The sequence below is a fragment of the Bemisia tabaci genome, chromosome 3 (assembly GCF_918797505.1).
Source record: "Bemisia tabaci chromosome 3, PGI_BMITA_v3".
NCBI lineage: Eukaryota > Metazoa > Arthropoda > Insecta > Hemiptera > Aleyrodidae > Bemisia > Bemisia tabaci.
The window spans coordinates 53430133-53445006 of record NC_092795.1 but is presented as its reverse complement, the minus strand read 5'-3'; positions in this window follow the sequence as shown (position 1 = coordinate 53445006).

Genomic DNA, 14874 nt, shown 5'->3' with positions numbered 1-14874 from the left:
AGAGCCATAAGACACACATCAGATGTGTAATCACTTGGTTTGGGCCAAAGAAACCTCGAACTACATGAGATCATATCGGTAAAGCTTGAGAGGTCAAAAGGCTATAATACTAAATAAATGGTGAACTTCTAACTCTTGAATGAATTCAGGACCACATACTCAAGACAAAGAAACTGCTAAACATTTGATTTGAGGCGAAAATGAAAAGAGAATGGTCAAAAAAAAGTAAAGGAAGAAAGTCTGGGTTTGGACACTGGACTTGTAAACACTGATTTTCAGAATGCACCTTAAAATGAGCCGATAGGCCGTGGCTCCTGGTTGTAAAATACGATGAATATTATTGCCAAGTGCTTGGTTGAAGTCGAAAATGGATTTAAATTATTTAATATTAAGAGATTTCGAGTTGCTCGGATCATTTGTGTTATCAATCTTCGTTTGTTTATACGACCCACACACGGCAGAGGCATGCAGAGGTACCCGCCGGCACGCCGGGTCAAAAGTGTGGCCACCGCCGGACGGAGAAAATGGGCGCCATTTTGAGATGGGCCAAGCGGCGCGCGTTTAAATGGGAGCCCAAAATACGGACTTTTGGACTCGTATTTCGTGGGTTAATATTGCTCAAAAAAATCGGGGAAAATTCCTGTGAACTCTGTGCACTCTCTAGTTTCCAAAAATGCAAGAATTACGAATTGCTTATCCGAAAATTTCAGGAGAAGATATCCATAACTCTCCTCAAAATATACGTTTCATACGCGGAAATTTGGCAACTCTCAAATGTACATGTAGCGTTTTCCCTTAGCACGGCAGATTACTTGCCATTAAAAGCACTGTCTTTCTTCTACGCAAAGTTTATTTTACATGCTTCAGGATGCGTTTTTTTCTCTAATTCTTCCTCCTTCTCTTCGGTTCCGTCGTCCTTCAGATTGGCGAACTTTTTACACCCTTGGATGGTCACTACTGGACGCGGTTCGCGATCCAATTGTGATGAACTCGCGAGGCGCCTTCTCAAAGTCAAAGTCATCGCTCAAAGCTCTGTTCACTCAGCTTGCGAGACGATGGTGGCGAGGAGCGGTTAAAAACGCAAACTGAACTCGAGACTCGTATTATTAATAGTGTGAACGAACTCAGAGGTCATGTTTGGTACGAAAACATTTCGTTACATTTTAATTTGTCCTTAGCTGAACCTGCCGCCCTGATTCAACCTTGTCGTTGATAATGCGAGAGATGAATCTCTTTATCGTTGACCCATTGTACCTCTTATAATCTGGATTCGTACCTCGCCGACCGCGGCCCTTCCAACTTTGCGCACTCAAGAATAGCACTTGTTTTTGTTTCTCCCAGAGTTCTTCTTCTTTTTTTAGGATATTCTCGACTGTGGGGACGATGCTCGGCTCCATCATTCTCAATAAAAATCTTCTTAACTTAAATCCACAAGAATCAAGAATCAAAACACGATTCTGTGACCAGCGCAACTGACCAATTAGCAGCTAGACTTTTTTGCCATACTTAATTCTTTTAAATGGATGCCCAAACTAACGTATTTCGATAAAATTCCAGTGATTTTTTTCTGCTCGTGGAATATCCAGTGAAAATTTCGAGGAATGATGAAGGCTGGCTTACACTCTACTTAAAATATAAAATTAGGTGCAAAAAATCTTGAAAATTAAGAGATACGTGATTTTCAAATTCAGCCATCGGCCTGCTTCCAAACAAGAATAGGGGTACGAAATGCATTCAAATATTTTACATTTTTACATGAGGAATAGGAGGGAAAACTTAACGCAAACCGGGGGAGACTTGGAAACGAGAAAGCCATTCACTTCGTCGCCATTTACCGATAGAGCGCTTGTAATCAATATGCCAGTCTGAAGGGGAATTTTCAACAGATTTGCGAGTCATGCATCTGGAATCTTCCGTTTTTCTTGGATTGCCAGGGTCAAATGACAGGGGGAAAGTAGTAGCTACACGAAAGCGGGAAATTCCGGAAGGGCTGAAACTTGAATTTATGGGGGAGGAGAGAGGGGGGATTGGACGGGGCCGTTAGAAAATATTTTTAAACCGGTTTCACACCAGCACAACAAAGGTAGCTGGGCAATTTGAATGAGTGCCGCGCGTATACAATGCTAGGTACCTCGTGAACATACAAATGGAGATGAAAGAAAATTGGAAAAGGCGTTTTTACGATTCGTAGGGATTTTTACTTTTGGACACCTCCCGTGAAATATTTCACGCTACGCCGTCGCAGTATAGATCGAGTCAATAGAAGAGGTCGGACATGACATTTTTTACTATAACTGCAAATTTTGATGTTTTAGTCGTCACATTTTGAATTCGAAAGGGGTGTTTCTAAGAGAAACTGTTACGAGGAATTCAATTAAAGCACTTTTAAGACCTCAAGTTTTGTATGAACGGAGTTATAAGCGTTTAAAGTTTCCAAAATGTGTCCGACTTCTCCTATTGACTCGATCCACTGTGCATCGCTTGACGTCACTTACAAAAAACAGAAACAGTTTTTTCAAAAGGTATCGAATTGGATTCGAAGAATGACATGACCTTTTCAATGTTACAAATGGAATGTACATAGGTACCTATCGAATTACAGATACTTGTCTATGACGTATGTCTGAAATAGACAATCCTCTAATTGTGCAAAACCATCAGTATATCACCGACGCTTCAACTGGCCAATGTTCACTGGCGGAGCACGAAACTGCCCCGGTCAGCTTTCAGTGCGTAGAGTTATCATTAAGAGCCGGGGTCATTGAGAAGGACACGGCTAAAAAATAATCGGCAAAACGTAGCACTGTTCAATTACATATTACGACAACTGATGTTGCATTTTAATAATGAAGTCATCAAAACAATTACGGACATTTTTAATCGCGATTAGAAGTTATCTTGTACGATTGTCAACCATATGAAGGTAGCCTTGACAGTGACTTTCAAAATTCGTCACTCCCCTGACGAAAGGCCATATCTTTATTTTCAAGTGATTCCTGGAAATCGTGGAGCTGTACGGACATCAGGGCTCTTCGCTAAAAGTAGTTAGACCCTTACTTTGGAACAGTGGCGATTCTTGAAAGCTGATAAGACTGTTTTCCATCCATTTAAATGCATGTAAAATAATCGATTCTTGGTGAGGCAGCTTGTTCACCGCAAATCGATATTTTAAAGGATTTAAAGGAGGACGAGAAAAAACAATGTTGTCAACTTGTAAAATCGCCACTACATCAGAAAAGCGACGAGGCGATTTATGTGAATCGAGCGAAATGAGAAATCCATATTGCTATACTGATACTCAACATAATGTTAATAAGCCATCATTTGGAAATGATAAAATCCTACGTTCTATGCGCAAGAAAATGCTTAATTGCGTTTACATGGCTTCGTAGTTCGAGAACCTGGGGATTACTGAGATGCATTTATTAAAATAAGACGAGCTGTACATCAAGGCCGGCATGCGTCAACATCAAAACATGAGACGTGTTTCACTCCTCGGTCGCCACAGTTTTGCGAGAATACTCAATTCGTGTCAGACTCCCGCGAAAAATTGGAGCTATGATGCTGGGCTTGCAGCTTCTTTTTTGGGGGATTTCTAAAGCCCGATGCCAGATCGCAATTTAAATTACAGAATGACTAAAAAAGTAAATTATTCATTCTAATTTTTTAAACAAAATTCAATAGATTTCAGCGCTTGTCAGACGAAGGAACATTACAACGTTGCAAAATTTCCACTGTAAATGATAGAAAAAATAAATACTGGAAAATTACATCGTTCGACGGTTGATACTCTTTCTAATTTATTTTGAAACACCATAAATATAACATTTAATTGGATGTTGAAAATAACACCATTATAAACTAAAAAGATAAGTTTTTCAAAAATAGAGTTCTGTTGAATTTTTTTGCAGTCGTCATTCCTGCGATTCTTGCATACTAAGTCACAAAGTGAGTTTCTGCAGATTCAAAGAGAAAGACGTAACTCCAACGAAGATTCTTCCATGTCATCTCCTATACACCGAACAGACGTATTCTTAATTGCAGCAAAAACTATTGAAGGCGTTTCGTGATAGTGAAGTGCAATACTGCCAGGCTGTGGAAAGGCGCTGTATGAATATTTGAGAGCTGCCAAATTTCACCGGATAGAACATGTATTTTTGAAAAAAGTTTGGTATATTTCTCTTTGAAACTTTCAGATATTTTAGATACAATTGCGAAAAAAATTGTCTGAAAAATTTGGGGAGAAATATTCACAATATTCCCGGTAAATTCGTTTCTTATTGACGGAGATATGGCAACGTCTGAAGGCTCATAGGATGCTCTTCCATAGGACGGCAGAATAGCGATGAGCTTGAGCTTCCATCCCCAGTGAGAAGGACTGAATCGCGACACGCGCGACGCCTGGCGCGATGATTGCAGGTGCGACCTCGCTCGAGACGCATAGATGCACTGACCGATGTCCGCTCGCAAAGTTGCCAGGTTGTGTGGAAAACCCTGAATAATCTACGTTTAGTGAATGAGGAAATGTGCTGCATTTTCAGCACAATCTGGCAACGATACCGCTCGTTTGACCATACTTACGTTTGCCTCGGGCTTATCCCATCCGAATCTGATCGAACCCTACCAGCAACCCCACTTCTAATACGAGTGCTAACTTTATGATCGATTCTCCCTGAGGCCGTAGGGTGTGCCCGGTGACTTTCTCTTCTCAACCGTCACACACCGAAAAAGAGTTATCACAGCAATATGTGAGCACAATGGGTTGTCAGTTTGACTCGAATCTCACAGAGCACCAAGAACCTACAATCTGCCGAAAGTTTTTCACACTGAAGGCTTCAGGTCCGTGCTGTTGCGCTGAGGGAAATTCTACTGGACTTGGACTAATTTCCATCTTATCTAATAAAACATACATTTTCTATACTTCTTCTAAAGTGCCGCTCGTACAGCGCTTCAGTGCGCTCTGCGATACCCAGCCGGGGTGGCAAAATTTCATGAAAAATGAAAGCTTGAAAGAGCTTGATGCAAAAACGGCTTTTTTCGCCCCCCCTCTGGAAGTTCTTCAGACTTTGTCTATTGATTACTCATACTTGAGCGCTTCTTTTCCCAAATTTTCAGACCCCCAAAAAATTTTGGGGGGGAGCTAGGGGGGGTGGAAGTCAAAACCTGTGAACCTCGATATCTCTCAAACGAAGAAAGATATCGAGGTCCGGTTTGGACGAAAAATCGTCTAAAATTGCATACTTTAAGATTCTAAAGGTCGAAATCCCGATGTCACATTTTTAAGTCAACATATGTGCTTTTTTCCAGTTTTTAGGTCTAGAAAATTTCTTTTGAACAAAAAATTTACAAAGATCTCAATTTTTTATTTGAACCAAAACCAGTTTTTTAAATTGTTCGTCTTTTTCCGCATCCAACAAGTGGTCCATTAAGCTGGGGAACCAAACGGTTCCGGAGTTATGATCGATTGAAGTTTCCGCTCAACGCGCGCCGACCGATTTTCGCGCGCAAAAAAGTCGGATTTGACTGTTATTAGATCAGATTGAATGTTCAAACTGAGCAAAATGCTTTATTAGGGACTCTTGAGGGTCGCTGCGTTCAGAAATTACCGATACTTCCAAAAAATTTACGTTTTTAAAATTACAGCTCCGCAGCGCTATTTTAGAGGCCCACTGAGCGCCGACCGGCCGCTCAGTGGTCCTGTCCGAAGCTGCAATTTTAAAAACGTGAATTTTTTGGAAGTATCGGTAATTTCTGAACGCAGCGACCCTCAAGAGTCCCTAATAAAGCATTTTGCTCAGTTTGAACATTCAATCTGATCTAATAACAGTCAAATCCGACTTTTTTGCGCGCGAAAATCGGTCGGCGCGCGTTGAGCGGAAACTTCAATCGATCATAACTCCGGAACCGTTTGGTTCCCCAGCTTAATGGACCACTCGTTGGATGCGGAAAAAGACGAACAATTTAGAAAACTGGTTTTGGTTCAAATAAAAAATTGAGATCTTTGTAAATTTTTCGTTCAAAAGAAATTTTCTAGACCTAAAAACTGGAAAAAAAGCACATATGTTGACTTAAAAATGTGACATTGGGATTTCGACCTTTAGAATCTTAAAGTATGCAATTTTAGACGATTTTTCGTCCAAACCGGACCTCGATATCTTTCTTTGTTCAAGAGATATCGAGGTTCACAGGTTTTGACTTCCACCCCCCCTAGCTCCCCCCCAAAATTTTTTGGGGGTCTGAAAATTTGGGAAAAGAAGCGCTCAAGTATGAGTAATCAATAGACAAAGTCTGAAGAACTTCCAGAGGGGGGGCGAAAAAAGCCGTTTTTGCATCAAGCTCTTTCACGAAAGATGAAATCTTGAGATTTCACGTGACATATTTCATGAAATTTCAAAAATTAATGAATGATATTGGAAAATACCGGTTTCTTATCATGTTTCGCAAAATTTAAAATGTTTTGGTTTTCTTCGATTCGTATGTGTTTAAGTGCGGGTTGCATACTCTAGCCCCTTAAAAATATGAAATATTTCACAGCCTCGTGAAATTTCCAATCTTTCATTTCTCATTTCTTTCTTACGTGTCATGCAAGTGCTAGACCGTCTAACTTTGTTTGCTCTCTAGACGATCTAATAGCAGCCAAATTTTTTGGAAATTGACCATAATCAAGTACTGAACGCGAACGTTTAGTTGACACTGCATTTCAGAGATTTAGTGCTGACTACTAGATTATCTTGTGACTATGTGCAGCTAAGCAATCTGGTACCCGCACAAGCATTCCAGATGAGTTGATGGGAGAGCGAATGGGTGGTTTTGGGGGAGGAAAACGACATTAATGCATTGAACTGATTTACTCTCAGAATGTCTGCACGGCATCAATAGACCTTGATAGAGCAGAAATAAAAGAATAACATAAGAGGAGTAGCTTGCATGAGAAATGGTCGTACTTTATACACAGAAGGGGCGACAGGGTCAAAGTCACATTGGTGAGAGGAACGGGACATGGATCGGTTATCGTTCAAAAGCGCTAGTATATCCACTTCTTCCTATTTCTACAATTATCCTTCGTCTGAAGGTTCCGATTCCTTTCAACAATTGCCTCCTCGTCCACAATGTCACTATTTAAAGAAATCCTTTATACAAGATAGCGTTTTCATTGAAATATTCAGAACACCAAGGGCCACACTCATAATGTTCTTATCATGGCGTTAAAACAACACAGAATTAAGAAACAGAAATTCCCTGTCATATTTTCATAAGTTCCTGGCAATTGAAGCTATGTTAGATGGTTAAAAAGACATAATTAGAAATAGGTTCTATACGAAATTTGTTGTTCGAATCGTCAAACCCATTCTAGAAAGCAATTAAAGGTGGCTTAAAAATGTTTCCCTGACATTTTCATTTCCGATTTCAGTCTCCTTTGAAATCCCTGCAGACAAATGTGTTCACGTCAAACCATTTAGAAGCATAAAGTGGCTAAAAGTTCCCTACATTTCGTCGTTCCCTTGGAAATTCCCTACATTTCCCTGACTGGGGCAACCCTGATGCAGACTAGCGTACATGATTTAGCGGTAACAGCAGTCACGCCGGGAATTTTCGGGTCGGTACGGTAAGACGGTCTTAACTTAAGCTGTTTGACTAGCGGGAGGCTTGTATCCGCACTGCGCAGCCTCTGAATTGCGATTATTACGTAGTTGCATCAAGGCCGACAACACGCAGACCCGTAATTTATGTACCTACCAACAACTCTTGGCTCTTTTAAAACGAGAATCAGAATCGGTTACTCCATGGAAACAATTCGGAAGTGACTGAGCTTGGCTCGAAATTTCCATGGTCCGATCTTGTGGTCCAGCCACTAAAACGATATAAGGGGGACGACGTTGTTTTGGAAAATTACTTTCGAAGATTTTCCATTCTTCAGTAGGACGCTAATCCATCAAAAAAATCGTCCGGTGAATATTTATTCCACCGGATAAAACGAGCCGACCGACATTTTTCACACGCAAAAAAAATCGGTCATGGGTTGTCCTTTCGTTGGGGGACGGAGATCAGAAAATAAAGCAAAATAATATGCAATTATTTTGTCGTTACCCGTCCGGAGGGACATGACTCCGTTCATCAGGGTGTCTACTAAAACAGGCTGGTTAAAAATAAGTACTTACTTTTACAGTACTCTTTCAGAACATTCTCGAGAAATAAAGATGTTGCATGTGTGAGGAATTTGCGATTTGACTGTTGTTTCTTATGTCAAAGTTCGTGAGAAACACGATGGTGCCACTGGTTTTCTCTGAAATCATCTCCCAAGCTCAAAAAAAGCTCTCAACTTGAGGCCAAAATAGAGGGGATATCCCACCCTACCCTGAGAGTCCACGTCTACATCAAGACAAACTCTCCATGCAAAGATAGGGAGCAAATACATTAGCAGTGATGCCGTGTTTTCAGTTTTGGAGTCCCCAAATAAAGTGGCAACCCTGCTAATGTATTTGCTCCCTATCTTCGCATGGAGAGTTTGTTTTGATGTAGAGGTGGACTCTCATCGTAGGGTGGGATATCCCCTCCATTTTGGCCTCACTTTGAGAGCTTTTTTTGAGCTTGGGAGATGATTTCAGAGAAAACCAGTGGCACCATCGTGTTTCTCGCGAACTTTTACATAAGAAACAACAGTCAAATCGCAAATCCCTCACACATGCAACATCTCCATTATTGCACCGTAAAGCGCGAAACAACAGGAGATGGTTTCGATTTATTTTTTACTTTTTTGATTGAAAGGCGTAAGATTTTATGTGCAATAATGCGCGTACCTATCCGCGAAAAATGAGGCAACAAAATTCAGAACGCTAAGATACGCGCATCCGGTCTTTGTACCGCGGGATGACTTCCGATAAGAGCTTGACCTACACCTACACGAATGAAAATTAGCCGTTCCGAAGTCAAAAATACTTCCATGATATCCATCGCAGATTCAAGATTCCTTGACGAGCTGAAATATTGAATACTAGAATACTAGACTTTCAAGTATATCATTACTTCGTGCCACTACAGTATCTTAGTCCGCCGTAAGGCGACGATGCGTCCCCCTTTCTCCTCAATAGACTACACTGGAAAAAGAAAAACACATTGGATCTAGAGTCGAGACTCTTGAAAACATTGACAAGAAAAATAAGCTTTTGATTCAATCAGATTTACGCTTAAATCAAAAGGAAATCCGCTCAAATTAAGAGGCTTGGTTCTTGATTTAAGCTTAAATCTGATTGAATCAGGGGTATTTTTTCTTGTCGATGTTTTTAAGAGTCTGGACTCTAGATCCAAAGTGTTTTTTTTCCAGTGTAAACATACACTCAATAAGAGACACGGGACGCCGAAAGTAAGGAAAATATACTTGCCGGAGGAAGATTTAGCGCTTAATTGAGACTTTTGATATAAGCACCGCGGGACGATTATTGGAATTGATAGACAAAGCTATAGACAAAGATAACAAAAGGAATATGGAGGGATCCTATTGGTGGAAGCAGGTGGTTGCAATGAGCAAAAAGGTATAGGTAATAGAGTAATTATAGCAACCCATGAGAAACCCTAAAGTTAGTCCATCATTTTCTCCCTTAGTTTATAGGAACCACCCATTACAACCAATACGCTCGCTCCACACACTCTTTGTCTTCTCGTCTATCAATTTCGATACTCCGCCTGCAGTTTCGTTTTCAAAATATGATAGGTGAAAATGTTCTATACCTTCTCAATCAGACTCCGCGCACTTCAGTCGATATCTTCAAAACGAGTCACTTGGTCAGTTTTAAAATCCACATGTTATTAAGGCTAAAAAACTCCCTGGCGGTAATAACATCACTAATGAACGCGATACTATCAAAATGTAAGGTAATCAATGCACATAACGATACTTATCGATACCGGGCGAACTAATTGTAATCGCGTTCGAGATGAGAAGAGTGCGCGAGCATGAGAACGGAAGAGAGGCGATAATTTCCCGACTGGACTGGACTGGGCCGCGCGGTTTGAAAATTCAAAACAACGCCTCGGGTTGGACGGTGCGGTCTCCGGCGACTCAAAGTTGGCCTACTTTTTAACCGTGCACAAAATATGACTCAGCAGATTGTTTGGATCGCGTGATAACCGAAAACGAAACATCATCTGATTCGGACAGCCATGGAGTGATGGAAAGAAATGCATTACTCCTCACCGACGTCCTAATCAAAAGGTTTCCTTTCTTTTTTGTACAGCTGGAAGGAAGCGTCATCAAGCCCGGAAAGTTTTTTTCGGACCTTCTGTGGACTTTAAATCAGTGTTCCACTTTTGATTGAATGCATTGATGCGTGCTTTGAAAGTCACGAGTAGAACTTTCAAAAAGTTATTAAAATAATTCGAAATTAATAATCGGCCGACCGAACATCAAATCATTTTGAGGGCTAACTATTGATTACTTTGAATCCTTCGTAAGCTGCATAAAGTCACTCTGGGAATTCTTATAACCCAAGTTCAAGTAGAACATTATATGGAGAAAAGCTCATTCAGATGATAATGGAACTTCCTTGCGATACGGAGAAGACGTTTCAAAAGTGTAAAAAATGTTGTGTTTTGTGTAGGTTAAACATAAGTTAACTACATTTTAAGTATACTTTAAGTCACTACTACTATTATTTGCTGGCTCATTTTAGAGACAAAATTCGTGTCATTGGTTTTCCTATGCAGATTGGTCCTTTTGTGGTTGAGACAGAAAAAGTGCTTCCTTATTGCAAAATAAAGTCCAATATTGCAGGTCACGGAAGGAAACTAAAAGGAAACAGGTAGATAAGCCTGAAAAATTTCAGAAGGAACGTCCGAATTTTTTCAGGGCTAGAGACTCAATTTTGGAGCCAAAACTCACCGAATTGGCAACATCAATAATTATCTGGGCGGCAAAGCATGGTTTAGCAGACCTTCCAACAAATATAAAGAGAAAAATATGAAAACGCTGAAAATGTTTGGGAAAGTATTTTTTCCTTCCTGGTTTTTTAGAAAAAATCGGGTAAAGGATGCATTATCCGATTATTGTTTTCTGAGTCAAGACAATAAATTAAAATCTTCAGAGGTATCTTTAGGATGCACACCAGAAATATATCAAGAACTTCGGCCGAGTCCGAGAATATTTTTAGAAATCATACAATATTCTCAGTACCGTCAAACGGGGCTACTTGGGACTACAGGCTAACATGGGACACTCGAGGGAATTTTCGCGTTGTTGTGTGTGGTAGCACTGTAATGTTTATTTTTGTTCTTCTGATGCCATAACCTCATTCTACATTACTCCGGCATGGCTGTTCATGACCAAGAAGAATTTTGAAACCCAAATAAGTATTTAAAAAAAAATATTTGTCTCTTTAATATTTTTTCGTCATATTTGAACACCGTTATACTTTCCTGGGGATCTCAGTACCTTTCCACCACATGCAAACTTCTTATATGTGAGTAAGTCACAAATGTGCCTCTGTTGATGGGGTCTGCTTCAGTTTTACAAAAATTTTCGTTTTCATCCCCAAAATTTCCAAAAAACCAAAAAACTAGGAATCGCTGGGTAACATGGGACACCCTATTTTCTCCTTTTTAGTGATATCGTTTCCATGTTTTCCAATTCTACCTTGCATTACAGACTAAGAGGGAGGACCTATTGGCAGTGCTTTTGAGATAAGAGATTTCCTGGGTTATATTCAGGTTTTTATCAGTTAAGTAGGTACTGATCTGTTTATGACAGGTATTTCGTAATTTTACAAGAAACATGGTCCGGACGTACAAAAGAAAACCAGGCTCTCGGGCATACAGAGACTTCTCACAGAACTCATTGAAGAAAGCTGTCAAAGCAATTCGAAAGGGTGTAACTAAAGATAGGAGAACCTCCCAACAATTTCAGTTTTTCAGATGAGGTATATTAGCAATTATAAAATTACGTGAATATTTAATATTTACGCCTCTATTTTAAGAGTGAATTTCAGAATAGCACTCGACACGCCTCTTGCATCAACGACTTGACTAAAAAATTGATGCAAATGAACCATAATGAGTTTCGAATGCCTAAAAGAACGAACGCAAACTTTTCGACAAGGCCGTCGTCAGAAAAGGAGGCCCTTTCCCTTTCTTTACGGATGACACATTTTTTCCACGGAGACGAAGAGAGAAGGGGGGGGGGGGGGTCAGCGAAAGCACGACACGTGTATAACCAATGGCAGCAAAAGTCGCCATCGATTCAGACTAGACGTGTCTGACGTTGCCGCACGAGTCAAAAATTCGCCTCAGTGCTTTGCGATTTATCGATTGATCTGCCATGTAATAAACCTATGGAAAAGGATCGATAGACATGGTGCTCGCAACGAACACCTTAATAATCGATTCTGTACCATAGCTTCAAGTGGGGAAATATCGATAATCGATCATTCACGCTTCGCCACTGAAATGCATCTCATTCGTCGCTTCGCAGTGAAAAGGCGTAACTCTGCTTCTTACGTGAACCATAAAAAATATGGAAATTAATAAAACAACTCAAATTATGCGTGAATACGCCCTTTTGCCGATAAAAGAACAAATATTCCGATTTAGTACAGTTACAAATTGTTTCCGATTCACTGCGAGCAAAGAAGGGATATCGTAGTGAAGTATATCTGACAATTTACCGCCTTTTTCTACAATACACACTTAGGGCGAAAATATTGTTAGGATCCACGAGTGCATTGACAGGTGCATCTGCATACCATGAAGTTTACGCATTCCAGCATAAAAAAGGGAATTAAAAGAGGAGCATAGGAATAAAAATTCATCCCTTATCTTGAAGCGTTTTTTTTTCTTCAAAAATCACTTCCTGAAGCATCTTTGGGTCGTATACTTAAAGGTTTTTAGAATGGCGCGAGGGCCAAATATAATAATATTTACGTAACATATTGGCGGGAACTTTTTATTTACGGAGGAGGTGAGAGATTAGGTTCAGTGATGGCCTAAGCGAACTTGTCTAACGCAGAAAAAGTAAAAAAAAAAAAAAAAACATTTAAGTTCGGACTTTCAACAAACTTTAATTGCACACCATTCTATTTACCTTGGTGCTCCTGGCGATGCAGTCAATACAAGAACGCATGAACACCACACTTATTTCGATCAGAGGACTCCACCGATGGTTGAATGATAGCGTCTACCACGCGGTCTACACGGTGGGTCTCCAGAAGTAGATGTAGGCTACTCGCACACAATCTGACCTGACCTAGTATAACCTAATCTGATAGCTAAACGCCACGCAGTTATTTTTTGGCTATCGCATGCCGCTCGACGCCTCACGTAGACAACGCTGAACGACGGCTCAAGTGCTCCAATTACGGGATTTTCTTAACAGGAAAATCGTACTACAGTTTGATCAACTGGACTGCGACTGACAGGCAAAAGCGAGTAAGACGTCGTTTAAAATTTTAAAATGCCTAAAATTATGTTAAACTGACCACCGAGTAATTTGGAAGATTTGTATTCCTGGGTGCAACGGTTCAAAGTTAGCCAAGTAGCCAAATCTTTCGGGATGCCTTTAAGTGTTAGAGTTCCTTGACGCAGCAAACAAAATCCCCAGAAAAGGATCCAGTAATATGATGTAAAATAATAGATTAAAAAAATAATCGGGGTAGGGGCCGCCGTTTAGCTACTCTGCCGTGCTAGGGAAAGCCGTCGCATGAACCTTCATGTGTTGAAAAAGTTCCATTTATAAGACAAGGATTTCCTGGTTGACTTATGGATATTTTTCTTCCAAATTTTCAGGCAATGTTGTTTGCAATTTTACCTAAAGTTCCCAGGGTGTCCACTAAAACAGGCTGGTCAAAAATCAGTACTTTTACAGTACTTTTTCGGTACATTCCCAAGAAATTTAGCACTTTCACGACAGAAAAATTTAGTACCTTCACAACAGAAAAATTCAGTACTTTTTCGATACCTTCAACTGACGAAATTCGAAAAATTTCAAAAATTTGGATTTCCCGCTCAAATTGCGACAAAAATGAAAAAATACGGACTTTCTTGCAAAATTTCCGCACTTTTTTAGTACTTCCGCAGCGCCCTTGAAAAATCAGTACTATTTCCGGACTTATAGACACCCTATTCCGAAAATTACGAGGAAAAATATTCATAAATTTGCTCCAAAATAAACATTTTATTGAAAGAAACTTGGCAACTCTTGAATGTTGATACGGCGTTCTTTCTTAGCGAGGCAGCACTGACGTGCATTGACCTCAATTCCCATTTCTCAGTCCTTTCCTTCCCGACGAGCGCGATTCTCTTTCCATCTCTAGCGGCGCTCACTCGGTTCTGCGCTGCGTCTGCGCCACCCGAGCGGCTCAGGTAACCGCCACTTCCGCTCTCACTCTCGCACCTCGTCTTCCGCATTCGCCGCGCGCGCCTCCGCCTCCCATTCCCGATTTTTTGCACTCGCCAATTGCGATCGCGCATTCCATCTCCTTTCTGCCCCTATTCGCGGCTCGCAAAAAATCCCAGCCTCCGGTGAAAGGCTCATACAGCGCCGCACAATGGGTCGAGCCGATAGGAGAGTTCGGACATAATTTAAAAATTTTAGAAGTGAATATCTCCATTATTAAGAAATGTTGATGTTTTAAGAGTGGATTCATAGGTTTTCTCGTAAAATTTTCAATGAGAAGCACTTCTTAAAATCAAAATTCTGACGGGGTAAACGTAAAATTTTACAAGTTTTGTCAAAAATTTCATGTCCGACTTCTTCCGAAGAATCGTTCCACTGTGCGCCAGTCGGATGGTTTCTGCGACTTACATGCGCCAACATGAATTTTTAGTAATTGACTGCAGTGCGCCTTCATTTTTGAAGCTATGCTACGAAGCATCTTACATGCAGCAATA